Below are 16,179 nucleotides of genomic sequence, written 5' to 3'. Positions count from 1 at the left end.
TCATTACTAAAAATTATAGAACAGTTAGGTGTTATCATGTATGTTTTAATAGTAATGTACAATTTTTGTTGATGTCATGTAAATTACACACTGCTACTATTTTTAAGGTACCGTTTGTGTGGGAGATCTGTAGTCCACCTTTATTTCATTTATTTAGTGCAAATGATTCACTTTTATTTATGAGGTCAGTTTATTAGTCACGAGTTTACCTATCTTTTGGGAGAGGATCTGGTAATTCTCCATTTTATGTACAAAAACATAATCCTGGTCCTAGTCCTTCACTCTGTATCGCTCTCAGCCAGGCTGTGGAGGCTGATTTAGTTCCATGCGGCTGAAGCCAGGCTCTGTGAGTCTGGGGAAAGTCTCATCCAGTCTGGGCCAACAAGGTCACCGTGGTCTGTGGACCCTGAGATTCTGCAGTGACAGGGCTGATGGTGAGGGACTGAACGAGAGGTTTGGGCTTGATTTCAAGGCATTTAAAATAGTTCAGGATATAGTATCATCATAAAATTACTCATAAATTATGAAAATCTTAAAAATGTATCATCAACCTGAAACTTATTGGCAATCATCAATGTCCAATGCACGTATTCAGTTCTACTTAAAATTTCTAGTCAGATGTGATAGTTCATTCAACAAATATTCACGAATTCCTACTGTGTATCAGCTGCCCTGGACCAAGCGAATGTGACCCCTTCTCTCCAGGGTAAGAACGGGAATGCTAAGCCACGACATGTGTAAGGGAGACAGTTACACATGACGTGCACAGCGGTGGTCAAGGGGCTGCATCAGCCCATGGGAGGAGGGACAGCCTCTGGGGAGAGCACATGTAGCAGGACCCAGAAGCCAAAGGATCAAGCTGGTCTGAGGAACTGACACAAGAAGCTGGAGTTGGTGCAGAGGCAGCTAGGGCTCCCACGCTCCACACGGCTTCTGTCCTTCCATTCTGAGTCTAATGGGAAGGCATGAAATGCCTATAAAAAAAGAAAGATTATTTATGTATTTATTTATTGTAGTGTTTGTTTTTTTTTAATTGAATGTCTGTGAAGTGCCTGGGTGGCTCAGATGGTTAAGCGCCTGCCTTCGGCTCAGGTCATCATCCCAGGGTCCTGGGATTGAGTCCCACGTCGAGCTCCCTTCTCAGCAGGAGCCTGCTTCTCCCTCTCCCTCTGCTCCTCCCCCTGTTTGTGCTCCTTTCTCTCTCTCCCTCTCAAATAAATAAATTTTTAAAAGTCTTAAAAAAAATCAAACGTGCATATAAATACCAGGAGACATGTACAAGCATATTAACCACAGTAGAATGTGTCATAACAAAAACTGAAAACAATATATGTCCATCAACAGGTCAGTAAGTTGTGACATATTTATACAATGGACTAGTAAATAGACAGCAGAGAAATGAAGAATCCCTACCTGCACAATGAAGTAATCATAGGAACCCTGAGCAAAACACTGTAAGTCAGCCAAGAGCACAGTGATTCCATTAAAGTTTAAAAACATGCAAAGGTGAAAAATATATTGTTCAGAAATGTATCGATAAACACAAAATCTAGGTTGGTAGTTATCTCAGGTGATGGGACGACAGAAGATCTAGATAGGTACACAGGGGACTTCAGAGATAAATTATACGTTTTTTCTAGAACTGTGTGGTGTGTATAGGAATGTTTGTATATTGTTTGTATCTTGCACCTACCTTACCAATGGTCTTTTATGGCTACTCACTGTTCAATAAAAAGTTAAAATAATGTATAGCTGTTGTGTTGAGAATGGACTAGAAGAACTGGGAAAACCAACTGGGAGGCTCTTGCAACAGGAAAGGCAGGAAACAGTGAAGGTTTGGGCAGGATGGGGACAGTGAAGATGCAGACAAAAGGGGGAATCGAAGGTGGAGTTGACAGGCAGACTTAAAACTGTATTTGCATGTTCTGTCATTCAAAAGAAAATGTGATGTGGGTGTGTCAGGGCCTTGTAATGGAATACAGGGAGGCCTCAGTGGTGACTCTCCTGTCCATTTTGTAAAATGGCGGACATGTAGCACCAATATTTTCTACAGCTATACTCTGTACCAGGCACTATTCTAGATGTGCAGCACACTACATTATTCTTCTAGTTTTATAAACGAGCAAACCAAAGCTTGAAAATATTTAGCAACTGGCTCAACATTTCTCAGCTCATAAATGACAGATTCATGAAATAAATTCATGTCAGTTTCGTTCCTTTCTCAAGTATGTACAGAGTCTGCACAGATGAATTCATATCATCCATCTAACGTAGCATCAAAATCTGGCGAACTCGCATTAGATACACAAAGGCTCTATGTAAGCTGCAATAAGGTAAATTTAACTGGATTTTGATATTCTAAGTCACAGAGGTCCTGGTTTACTGACGGGTAATCCTGCGCTTGCATAAGGGTCCAGCACCTGGTCCGTATTTAAACATGTCTGTTGAATGAACGTAACTGACCTCTTTTTTGTACTCTTGAATTTGACAGAAACTTTTGAATGTGAAGAACTTTTCTCCTCAGTTGAAATGTCCTTCAAATCTTCACCTTAAAAAAGGAAAGAGTTTTTTTTTTTTTCTAGAGTGAACAACAGACCCCAAATTTACCTGGTAACTTAGTGAGGTTTAACCTTCAACACTGTTTCATTTGTGAATCATCACAGAACAACTTTTTTTTCACACATTATCATGTAGCTACCTTATCAGACCCAAGTGGGAGCTACTTTCCTAAGAGAAGCAGAGAACGTACCTGCATTGTCCAAAGTGGTTTTTGACTTATTTGAAGCATAAACCGACATAATTTTTTCTTCATTCTCTTCTAGCAACTTTTCTGTAACTTTGTTCCAACATGAAAGCTTGAGGACATTCAGGTAACTACGTCCAAAGTGGTGTACATTGTGAATTAAATAGTAAATGGGTCTTAATGATGTGAAGGATTAGAAACACTATATACTTTCAAATAATGGATTCACTAAAACAAACACCAAACAGGTGCACTTCAGGCCGGTTGTATCCATCTCCCTCCCACCCGTCGCCCATCTGTTTTGTCCAGGTCAAGCACACAGCAGAGGAACAGAGAGAGTGAGGGATTACTCACTCTTCCTTTTAGCTTATTTTCTCGTTTTTAATGTTTATTTTCTTTATATTAAAATAATACAGGCTTCTTGTGGAACCTATCATTCTATAATTCTACCATACATAGGTTAACGAATAAATATGGCTGCATTTCATTATGGTCCTTTATATAAATATGTAATATTTAAATACAATACTCTAAAATTTAAGCCCAAATCAAGATTTAAAGAGAGTTGGCTTCTCATCCTGCTTTTTTTTTTTTGATAAAGCAACACATATTTATTTATTTCAGCCACTTTCTAACACAGTTTTTTAAATTTATTTTTTAAAATTTCTTTTCAGTGCTCATCCTGCTTTTTAAGTCTGTTTTCATGTCCTTCCATTGAAACATGACATTGTTGCACCATGGTTTATGAAGCCATTTTTCTATTGATGGAATTCAGATTTTTGCTGTTTCATAATAAATAATGTTGCTATAGAAGAAAGCTCATTGTGCATAAATCTGTACACTTCTGTGATTATTTATTTTTAATGAATTCCTAGAATAAGAAATTCTAGGGCAGAATACATGGATTTTTAAAAAAAGATTTTATTTATTTATTTGACAGAGAGAGATCACAAGCAGGCAGAGAGAGAGGGGAAGCAGGCTCCCTGCTGAGCAGAGGTCCTGATGTGGGGCTCAATCTTAGGACCCTGAGATCATGACCTGAGCTGAAGGCAGAGACTTAACCCACTGAGCCACCCAGGCACCCCAGCATGGATATTTTTGACATACACTGGCAGATGGCTGTCCAAGAAAGGCTGAATCAATTTTTACCTCGAATAGCTTCTGTAAGTTTATATGTTAATACATTCTAACTATTGATGTGTTTTCTCCATTCGAAAATCTCTTTGCTTATTAGATGAAAATTTTATGCTACTTTCAAATAAATGTTCTTCTCATTATCTGTAAGGTTAAACATTTTCTTAAGAATTTTATTTAAGTTTTATTTATCAGAAATTTTAGTAGTTGTAAGAAGACTCCTGTGACCCAGGTGGCTTTCATACACCCCCCGACCCATCCTTCCAGCCACTTGTTCCATCTGCCACAGACACAATTGGAACTCAACTGTTATTTATAAACTAGTGAGTTTTATGTTGTTGTACAGGATTCATGGATAAATTTTACTCTTAGAGGTATAGGGTCTCTCTTTGTGTCTAATTGTATGTTTATGTATGTGTATGGATATATATACCATGTATGGATAACATTTTCCTGTATCTAGACAATATTGTCAAAATGAATTATAAAAGATCTCTATTTAATTGGCTTAAAGAAAAATAAGCTTTAATATCACGAATGAGCATATGTGAAACTAAAGTTTAATTTTCTTTCATCTGCTAAAAGGACAAAGTTTTCTGAGACTATATGAGGTTTTTCTTGACCTTTTAAGTAATCTGCCTAGAAAACAATGCTGTTTTGCCAAAATAGATATCTGAGATTCATGTTGTCTTTATCAGGTCTTTGATTAGTTAAGAAAACAGAGTCTTCTCTAGTATAAGAGCTAAGTTTTTTACAGTTATGTAACTTGTTATATTTGCCTCAAGTCTTTGTCACTTTGGTTAAATTAGTAACTAAATAATGTTTCACAATGATATGATCCTCTTTAATCAAGGAATGCAAGTAGGTACAGCCACTTTGGAAAACAGGGTGGAGATTGCTTAAGAAATTAAAAATAGAGCTTCCCTAGACCCTGCAATTGCACTATTGGGTATTTACCCCAAAGATACAGATGTAGTGAAAAGAAGGGCCATATGTACTCCAATGTTCACAGCAGCAATGTCCACAATAGCCAAAATATGGAAAGAGCCAAGATGCCCTTCAACAGACAAATGGATAAAGAAGATGCAGCCCATATACACAATGGAATATTACTCAGCCATCAGGAAGGACGAATACTCAACTTTTGCATCAATATGGAAAGGACTGGAAGAGATTATGCTGAGTGAAATAAGTCAAGCAGAGAGAATAAATTATCATATGGTTTCACTTATATGTGGAGCATAAGGAATAACACAGAGGACATGGGGAGATGGAGAGAAGTGAGTTGGGGGAAACTGGAGGGGGAGATGAACCATGAGAGACTGAGGACTCTGAGAAACAAACTGAAGGTTTTGGAGGGGAGGGGGGATGGGAGGTTGGGTGAACCTGGTGGTGGGTATTATGGAGGGCACGTATTGCATGGAGAACTGGTATGGTGCATAAACAATGAATCCTGAACACTGAAAAGAAATGTTTAAAAAAAGCATTCTATGCTTGCCACACACACAAAAAACAACTTTGTGAAATTTCTGATAAACATCCCCAAATCAACCTAAAAATGTTTTTTTGACCTTGACATAACTTTGAGATTTTTCAAGAGGGTCCCTGGACCATCTCAAAGCATTTGCTATCTCTCCCTATAAAAGAGAGATATTCAACTAATTAGACTTATTTGATATATTAAATTACACAGAAAGCATTATCAAATAAAAATGATACTAAATTTTCTTTAGTATAAATATATTATATATTATATATAATATATATATATATATTATTAATGTAAATATTCTAAAAATTATATGACATTCCTAGAAATTTGGTGTCTTGGTATAATGTTGTCATTTATTTTTTCAAAAGATATCACAAAAATAATTAAATTTCCTTGTCAACTGCATTAGAATGAACTCTTATCAGATCTTTAACCACAGCTGTTTTTAAGTCTTTTGTCACTTATGGACAGTTGTTGTCCTCTAATGCTTCATGTTCCAGGAACGCTCAGGAAAGACTACTGAGGACAGGGTTCTGATAGCTAAGATCATACTACTGAACTGAGTAAGAATTTACAGAACTCTGATAAAAAAAAAAAACGTATAAATTCATAAAGCTGACATCAAAAGATCAACATCAATAACAACTAGTTACATAAAACTAAACTAATGAGGATGGTTATAATTTTTATGACTTTTTGTTTAAAATACTGTTGGTTCTTTCACGTTTTATTTGTCCAATTTTAAGCCCCTTTTTTAAAAATTGGGAAAATACAATTAAAATCTGAAAAGACAATAGAAAACAAATCTGTTGAAATGGTAAAAGAAGGAAAACTATGAGAATAAAACTTTATGGGAAAAAAAGCAAGTTTAGGGGCACATGGGTGGCTTAGTTGGTTGACTGCCTGCCTTCAGCTCAGGTGAAGTCCTGGGACTGAGTCCCGCATCGGGCTCCTTTCTCAGTGAGGACCCTGCTTTTCCCCCTACTGGTGTGCTCGCTCTATCAAGTAAATAAATACAATCTTTAAAAAAAAAGCTAATTTTTTTTGTTTTTATTTTTATTGTATCTATATGAGAAGATGGATATTAACTGAACCTAGTAATCATTTCACAATAGATGTAAATCAAACCATCATGCTGTATGCCTTAAACTTATTCACTGTTGGATGTCATTATTTGTCAGTAAAACTGGACAATAAATGTCAATTCATCAAAAAAATTCTTTTACTGTGATTGCAGATTTCACAATTTCCTGCAATTCTGTCAGTTTTTGATTTACTATTTTGTGGCCATGTTGTTAATTGCATAAATGTTCATAATTGTGTACTTTCTTACTGGACAGTTACAATCACCAACACACAATACCCTTACTTTGTCCCTTCAGCATTTTTAGCGTACAACTCCTTTTGTGTCCTGTTACTATTGCCAACCCATATATAGATGAACACATACTTATAACACATATGTGCACATCTTTTCTTGCACATCTTTTCCATTACTTTTTCTTTAATAAATATTTTATTTATTTATTTGAGACAGAGAGAGAGAATGAGTGGGGAGAGGAGCATAGGGAGAGGAAGAAGCAGACTTCCCACCGAGCAGGGAGCCTGATGCAGGGCTCGATCCCAGAACCCTGGGATCATGACCTGAGCCACAGGTAAAGGCTTAACCGACTGAGCCTCCCAGGTACCCCTATTACTTCATTTTACATCTTATTATGATTTAAGTGTGTCTTTTACACTAGGGTTGAAAATTCAAATTTGAGAATCTTTGTCTTCATTGCAAGCAGTGATATATTTGGGATTAGTCATTTTATTTTCAGTGTTTAAACATGCTTTCTGTTTCCCCCTTTTCTCAAATTTCATTATTTTGATCACTGTTTTGTTGTTGTTGTTGATCTGTTTTACCTTCATAGTATGAGTTATACATTTCATAAAAAATACTTATCGTGCAATAGTCACAGTACATAAAGAGTATAAAAACTGACCGGTGAGTGTTTTGAACACTCCCTCTGGGTTAAGCTACGAAGCATTACTGTATGTCTGCAGACCTCTGACTGCAGCTCTCAGTTCACATTCCTGCTGTTTCCTGCAGATACTGCTAGCGGCTGAATTTGTTGTTTATTATTGTCATGAGCAATGAAAATAATTGCAGTAGTATGGGTCCCTAAAACACACAGTTTCACTTTATATGATTTTTAAAATTTATATAAATGGCGTCAAATGTATGCATGTTAACAGTTTGCCTTATTTTACTCATTAGGTTTGTGAAGCATCAGGCATGTTGATACATGTAGCTTTTAATTCATATGCTTCCTGCATCCTGGATAGTAGTATTTTGTTGGTTATATATGTTATAAACTGGGGCTTGTCTTTCAAGCTTTTGATGCTTGAGAAACATCTAGTCTTTTTTTTTTTTTAAGATTTTGTTTATTTATTTGATAGAGAGAGATCACAAGTAGGCAAGAGGCAGGCAGAGAGAGGAGGAAGCAAGCTCCCTGCTGAGCAGAGAGCCCGATGTGGGGCTCGATCCCAGGACCCTGAGATCATGACCTAAGCCGAAGGCAGAGGCTTAACCCACTGAGCCACCCAGGTGCCCTGAGAAACATATAGTCTTAATAGAAAAATACACCAATCTTTTCCTGAAATTTCGTATGTTAGAAGTCCATCATCGATTCAGTATCATGAACACATTCTACTTCCTTCTAAAAAGTTCTCCAGTGTCACTTTTCTTCAATTTGTCGCTTTAATCTACCTGAGACTGATTTTATTTTTATGTGTAATGTGAGGTAATAAGCTCTTTTTTAAAACTACAGATAATTACTTGATCCAACACAATTTACTAAAATGTTTATTCTTATTGATCTGTTGTGCCACTTTTGTCATTTATCTTGTCTAAATCATCTGTTTTTCCTGTTTTTTTCTTTGAGTTCAGATACTCCTTCTGAGGTCATTTTCCTTCTACCTGAAGTGCACACTGTAGAAGTTCCTTTAGTCACGGTCTGTTGTGGTGAACTCTCAAATCTTTTGTCTGAAAATCCAAGGGATCTTTCTTTTATCATCATTTTAAAATGGAAGGCTAGCTAGCTACCACTTCTGAATTAATAGTTACTTTTTTCTCAGCCTATTATACATTGTTTTCTGGCTTCCATTTTTGTTGTTGAAAGTCTCTTGTCAATCTAGTTAGGATTCCTTAATAAGTAATCTCTCCTTTTTCTCTACTTTTCAAATGTATTCTTTGGTGCTTGGTAGTTTCATGACGGTAAATGTAGGTGGGTGCTTCATTTTATTGGTCTGGCTTGAGACTTGTTTCACCTTCTGTGCTGAGAATACCTGTATTTTACCAGTTCTGGAAAATTCTCACCCATTTACTTTTTGCATATAGCCTTCTCCTCATGACTTTTCTGGAACTTCAAACAAATGTATGTGAGAATTTCTCTGTCTCAATCTTCCCTGTCTTGTGCCATCTTTTTTATATCCTGGTTTGCTCATTCCCTTTTCAGCATTAGATAAAACTAAGTCAGTATTAGCCCTTTCGCTCAGTTTTCCAATCAGTGACTACGTGCATTATTTTAGAAGTTATGTTTGGTTATTTTTTGTACTGTTGAATAAGTTTTGTTAATTTCTCAAAGTGCTCTTATATTTACATATATGTTATGTAATGTATAACCTTACATATTAAATAAATGGTCCAAATGCTCCACCTGAAAGCCGGAGACCATCAGATGATAAAGAAGTGACAACCAAACATAGTCTGTCAATGGGAAAGGCACTTCAAATGCAAAAACGGAGACAGGTCAGAAGGGAAAGGATGGAAAGCAGTACAGCAGATGTCATAAAGAAGCAGAAGTAACTGTGTTCATGTCAAGCAAAGTAGATTTTAGAGAAGGGGTAATTACCAGAGATAAACAATTAACTAAGGATTCAATGCACCAAGGAGGGATAATAAGTATAAATGTATGCACCTAATAACAGCTTCAACTTACACAAAAGGAAAACTTACAAAACTGAAAGGATACAGAGACAAATCACAATTGTAGTTGGGAGATTTTTTTTTTTAAAGATTTTATTTATTTATTTGAGAGAGAGAATGAGAGAGAGAGAGAGAGAGCACGAGAAGGGGAGGGTCAGAGGGAGAAGCAGACCCCCCACCGAGCAGGGAGCCCGATGTGGGACTTGATGTCAGGACTCCAGGATCATGACCCGAGCCGAAGGCAGTTGCCCGCCCACTGAGCCACCCAGGCACCCCAAGGAGATTTTAATACTCCTTAACTGATAGAATGTGTAACAAGAGAATCAGAAAAGATTCAGAAAATTTGAACAAAACTATCAACTAGACTAAGTTGATACCTACAGAGCATTTCATCCAAAAAAGGAAGAATACTTCTTGTTTTCAAGAGTACAGGAACATTCACCTAGATAGATAACTTCTGGGTATCACGCAAATCTCAATAAATATAAAGCACTAAAATTAGGCAAAGTATATTTTATAACAGGAAAAATTAAACTAGAAATTAATAACAATAACAAAAAGATATCCAGAAAGTACCTAAATATTTGGAAGGGAACTCCACGTTCCTAAACAACCACAAAGAATAAATCACAAAAGAAATTAGAAAATGCTTTGATTATTTAAGAAATTTAATAATCTCAGTATGTGCAGAAAAAACTAAAAAAAAAAAAAACCAAAACCAAAAAACTAAACAAAAAATGCCCCACTATCCATGATAAAGAAAATCTCTTAGCAAACTACAAATAGTTATAAACTTCATCAACTTGATAAAGGATGTCTAGGAAAGAATCCTATGGCAAAAATGATACTGAAATGGTACAAAATATATGCTTTCTCCTTCAGATTGGGGGGAAAATGGTATGTCTGCTCTCAAAACATCTATGAACTTGGTATTGGAGGTCCTATGCAGTATAATAAGACAAATACAAGAAATAAAATGCACACTGATTGGTAATACAGTACTCATGTCTTTATCAGTATAAAACATCAATTGTATTTCTATGTACCAGCAATAAACAGTTGGAAATTAAGATTTTAAAACTTATACAAGAGCATTAAAAAATTAAATTCTTAATTCCCAGTGGAATTCTTAATTCCCAGTTCAGTAAACTGAACCCTGGTCAAGATTCCCTGTTCCATTTATTGCCTGGCCTTCACAGGCCCCACTCTAATGGAAGGGGAACATGAAGATGCCTTGGCTTTCTGGATATCAGTATCACTCAGACCCTGTGTCCAACAGTTCTAAAAATACTCTAAAAGAGTATTCCTCTTTCCCTAGTGTAAGTTGCTCAAGTAAATGGCTGCAGTTCCCTTTGGAGAAGGAACAGTGTAATTATTTTTAGAAATACCTTCCATGGGGCGCCTGAGTGGCTCAGTGGGTTAAAGCTTCTGCCTTTGGTTCAGGTCATGATCCCAGGGTCCTCGGATCGAGCCCCGGGATCGAGCCCCGCATCGGGCTCTCTGCTCAGCAGGGAGCCTGCTTCCGCCTCTCTCTCTCTGCCTGCCTCTCTGCCTACTTGTGATCTCTGTCTAAGAATAAATAAAATCTTAAAAAAAAAAAAAAAAGAAATACTTTCCATGATATTGCAGAAGGTCCCAGCCTCCTCTTTATCCAATGGGTTCTGAACCTAAAAGCTGGCTGGGGTTTGGAAATGAGCAGGGGATCATGACTTATTATTGAGGAAGCTACCTTCAACCTCCTCATCACTTGTCTTTGACTTCTTCTCATGATACAAGCTGATGGTATCTAGTTGGCTGCTCATATATTTTGCCCATAGGGATGGTACATTCTATTAATAACTTAGCTTAATATATTACTATCTAATACCTTATATTACATACTACCTTACATCTTACTTTCTAATATCCAATCTAATAATTAATACTATCTATCTAATATCTAATCCTATCTAATATCTTAGATGCTAATATCTTACTATCTACAATAACGTATCTTAACATCTTATTCTACTAATAACTTATCTTAATTACCCTTAATAACTCTGAGAATCATCTCTGCCTCCCCCACACTAGCTTGGCTGAATTCTTCCCGTTTCTGGTGGTAAGGGCTATGTTAGACCCTCCAGTGAGACTAGCTGAGTAATGGTCACCTCTATGTCAGCTCTGGTCTCCAGAGCCACCGGCACATGGTTTGGACTACTGACTCTGGGGGGGTTCAGGATTTGGGGTGATGTTTGCTCTGATGCCTCCACCCTGTCAGAGTTGGTCATTTAATATTCTCTAAAGCATGGCCACTCTGGTTGCCAAGTCCTGGCCTGGAGCTTTCATTTCCCTTCAGCAGTAGGATGTAAGAATTCTGTGTGCTACCTGGAAGGTCTCCCAAGAGGGGTTGCTAAATTATCTGTGATTACTGATTTGCTTATTTAACACTTATTTCTTCTTGTGTGTGTGTATATATATATACACACACACACACACACACACACACACATATATACATATATATGTGTATATATATACATATATGTGTGTGTATATATACATATATATGTGTATATATATTCTTATGTATACATATTTACTTATATATTAAATATATTTATATATATTTATATATACATAATACACATTTATTTATATATTATATATATTATATATAATATATATATATTCTTGTTTATATATTCCCCTCTCTCCCTACCTCCCTTCGTGTGTGTGTGTATGTATCATAATCTGGAAAATAGATCTCTAATATGTTCTCAGTAGGTCTTAATCTTTTTACTGCTTAAGAAAATTTTCACACTAAAATAAAATTTGGGCTAATATCTAAATGACAGGTTGGCTTTTTTCTCATTTATATTTACATTATGTATCTTATTTCTACCCTTTATTCCAGCCATTTTATGTCTGTCCATCTTTGTAAATAATAGACTGAGATACAATTCATATAATATAGAATTCCCCCTTTAAAAAGGCACAATTCAGTGGTTTTTGGTATAATCAGAGTTGTGCAGACATCACCACTATAATTTTAGAATGTTCTCATCACTCTAAAAAGAAACTCTACACCATTAGAAGAGCTGCCTATTTTTCTACTTCCCCCAGCCTCTGGCAAGCACAGCCTACTTGAGATTCACTTATTCTGGACACTTCATATAAATGGAGTCATACAGCATGTAGTCTTTGTGACTGGCTTCTCTCACTTAGCATAATGTTCTCAAGTTCATCCATGCTGTGTATCTATCAATGCTTCACTTCTTTTTATGGCCTAATAACATACATTGTGTGGGTAAACCACACTTTCTTTATCCATTTAACAGACATTTGGGTTGCTTCCACTCTTTGGCTATTATGAATAATGGTGCCATATATATCTGTGTCCAACTTTTTGTGTGAACACTTTCCATTTCTTTTGGGTGTATTTTTTTAGGAGTGGAATTGCTGGGTCAAATGTAATTATGTTTCCCATATAGAGGACCTGCCAAACTCTTTAACCAAAGTGGTTGCTCCACTTGTATCCTTTTGATTTAATGATGACACCTGTAGAGAAAGAGTTACTATTTGTTTTAAAATTGAATCAGTTTCAAAAAAAGACTCTTGACTATAGAGAACAAACTGAAGGCTGATGGAGGGAGGTGGGTGGGGGAATGGGCTAGAGGGATGATGGGGATTAAGGAGGGCACCTGCTGTGATGAACACCAGGTATGGTAAGTGATGAGTCACTGACTTCTACACCTGAAAGCAGTATTACACTATATGTTAAATTAACCTGAATTTAAATAAAAACTTGAAATTAAAAAAAACTACAAAAAATAAAATTGAAATCAGCTTCTATCTTTTAAATGAGAGAGTTTAACTCACATTATTGTAATTATTATTAAAGTTGGATCAATTTTTTTTGTTACTCAAATTGCTTTCTTTTGGTTTCTTTTACCCTCTATAGTAAAGAACAAATATTCCTTTGCACATTTAAAGCTATGGATTCTATTTTTTTTTTTTAAGATTTATTTATTTACTTCCGGGGAGAGAGAGGGAAAGAGGGAGAACGACTGTCGGGGTGGGCAGAGGAGAGAGTCTCAGGCGGACTGCCCCGCCAAGCGCGGAGGCCCACTCAGGGCTCCATCTCACGACCCCAAGATCACAGCCTGAGCCGAAACCAAGAGTCGGATGCCCAACTGACTAAACCACCCTGGTGCCCCTCTATGGGTTTTAGTATTACTCTGAGGCTAACCCCTAACATTAAGATGATACTTATGTTGTTGTTTTTTTTTTTCTCCATCACTTTTTAGACTTTGCTTCTGTTTTTTTCCCCTCAAACAATGCAGGTAATCATTCTCTCTCAGCTTTCTTTGACTTGCCACCTCCTTCCCTTCTCTTCCCCTCCCCTTTATGCTGGATGTGTCTAAACTTTTGTTCTAGATTTTTATGTTAATTCTTCTGAGAAGTGTTCTTTGCTTACTTTGGTTGCATTGAGTTTTACTAAATTATTTATCACATCTAACTTCTGTATCTCATATAATTCTCATTGACTCATTTCTTGCAGTACTGGATTACTCCAAAAGTCTCTTTCAGGCTTTGCATATCTGAGAATGTGTTTAATTAGCTAAATATAAAGTTCTTTGAAGATTAGACCTCAGTTTTTCCCTTAATCCATATTGCTGTTGAGAAACCTTGTGTTAAACTGTTCTTATAATCCTGTTGGCTTTTTCCTCTCTGAAATTTCTTAGAATCTCCCTTTAATCTTAGATAGTCTTAAATCACAAATTGTTTCTTTGCTGAAATACCGCGCGTGAGGCTCAGGTGCCCAGAGTCCACCTTAGAATGAGGCTAGAGCAGGAGAAGCTGGAGATCATCCCTGTTCCCACTATGAGCCTTACACCACCTAACAGGGGACGTGGGGGAGCACAGAGACTTTGAAGTCTGTGGTGCACTGAAGGGAACTTAAGCAACAATTAAAGCTAAGTCCCGGTCCAGACAGACTCAGTCCTTCCCAACATTACTTCAACAATTTGGCAGAAGAAAAGGTGTAACCATTTCCAGGTATAAACTCCATATACCTGTCTTCTCTACTCTTCCTTTCCCCACAATATCGGGCGTTCAGTAAAACATCATGAGACACAAAAATAAGCAAGAAAGAGAGTCCTGTCGCCAGGATACAAAGCAGTCAACAGAACAGATCCAGACATGGCCCAGGCGTCAGGGATTTAAAACAACTACAATCAAACTGTTAAAACATCGGACGTAAACTGAACAGAGAATTTCAGCAGACCACTGAGCACTATAAAGAGAGTCAAATGGAAATGTGAGAAATAGAAAGAGATGAGATAAGAATTCTTGCAATGGGCTTATCCAGGGGTCCGCGTGCCGCAAAGAATCAGTGACTTGGATTATAAATCAACAAAAGTTATTCAAACTGAAATACAAAGGAAAAAAGAACAAACCAAAAGATGAGAGCATCCAAGAGCTGGGGAGCAGTATATCAGTAAAATACTTCTAGGTGTGGGTTTTTATTTTCCTAACCTATTTAATATTCCAAGCTCCTATTCAATCTTAGGTCTTATATTTTGTCAAATTCTAGAACACCTTGGTAATTATTTCTTGAAATATTTTTTGTTTATTTCAAAAACTTCTTTCTGGAGGTTCTGTTATATGCATGGTAAACTTTCAACTTTTATTCATCTTTCAACTAAATAGACACCCTCACACATGCATAAACATACACATATGCATATATTGTGTAGTTAGTTCTACAGAAGTGCACACAGACACAGACCCCTCTTGCTGCTGTGATCCCAGAGAGCCCCTGGACTGAGCCGTGACCCAGCTAAACATGTCAGCATTTAACCTGTTTATTACATTCCTTCTCTTAACTCCTTCTTGCTCTGTTTCTAGTACTCCCATTTCCCTGCTTATGCTTCCGATGAATTCAGAACTGTGCATCCGGAGAGGAAGTAGACACTCTTCAAGGCAAGAAAGCTGTGTGCTTACAACTTGTATCCCCACTGACACTACTCCTTTTCAAGTTCAGTCTCTTTCTCTTAGTCACTTAGACTTTAAGATGCGAAGGGGACTGGCAGTGGGAAGAAACATGCTTGTAGCTGCTCCTTGACCTAGTCAGGGGTCACTGCTGACACGCTATGTTGCTGTGGCCTCCAGCTGGACTGTGGTGTGCTGACTGGCAAAGGCAAGGCCGATGGTCCGCTTGGAGCCCTGAGAAGGGGAGAGGCCCAAGCTAAATATTCCCCCCATCATGGTATCCAGCTCTCTTCCACTCAAGACTACTGCTCCCCCAACTGGGACCTTAAGCATCCTCTCACCCCAGGATTTCTCACAATGTCTGTTAGTTTGATGGATTCCAAACTCGGTTTTGGAGGCCAAGCTGGGAGCCTGTGCTAATTACCTGTCCCACTGGAAGCCAGACAGAACCAGGGTCTGAAGGTTGGGGTCCGGAATCCAGAGACCATGTCTTTACCCATCAGACAGAACCAGGGTCTGAAGGTTGGGGTCCAGAATCCAGAGACCATGTCTTTACCCATAATGCTACACTAGTTTCTGAATCTTTTGCTCTCACCTCACACTACTTTCGATGTTTACTACTTTCCATGATGACAGTTTACACCTAGGATTCTAGACACATTTCCCCACTATATCTATCTCTAAGAATCTCGCATTAAAATCATTCTTCCCTAATAGAGACCCTCTCAGGATTCCTTATACTCATTTTTTCTGTGACCCTTCAACATAGGATATTACTTTACTGACATGCTCCTTTATAAATGATTTCTAGTTTGTTCCACATGCATGTCTGCTGCTGGCTCAAACAGATTAAAAATTCCTGGT

At 37.3% G+C, this 16,179-nt stretch overlaps 1 protein-coding gene across 1 annotated transcript in view; it reads right to left on the bottom strand.

Annotated features, from left to right (window-relative positions):
• Window positions 1–16,179, bottom strand: part of DNAH14 (dynein axonemal heavy chain 14) — a gene marked incomplete at both ends in the record, with an annotated part of 406,864 nt that overhangs the window by 130,985 nt on the left and 259,700 nt on the right. The window lies entirely within an intron of this gene.

This window comes from Martes martes, assembly GCF_963455335.1.
Source record: "Martes martes genome assembly, chromosome: 15".
Taxonomy (NCBI): Eukaryota; Metazoa; Chordata; class Mammalia; order Carnivora; family Mustelidae; genus Martes; species Martes martes.
The sequence above is the reverse complement of the archived record's forward strand: the minus strand, read 5'-3'. Positions and strand labels throughout refer to the sequence as shown.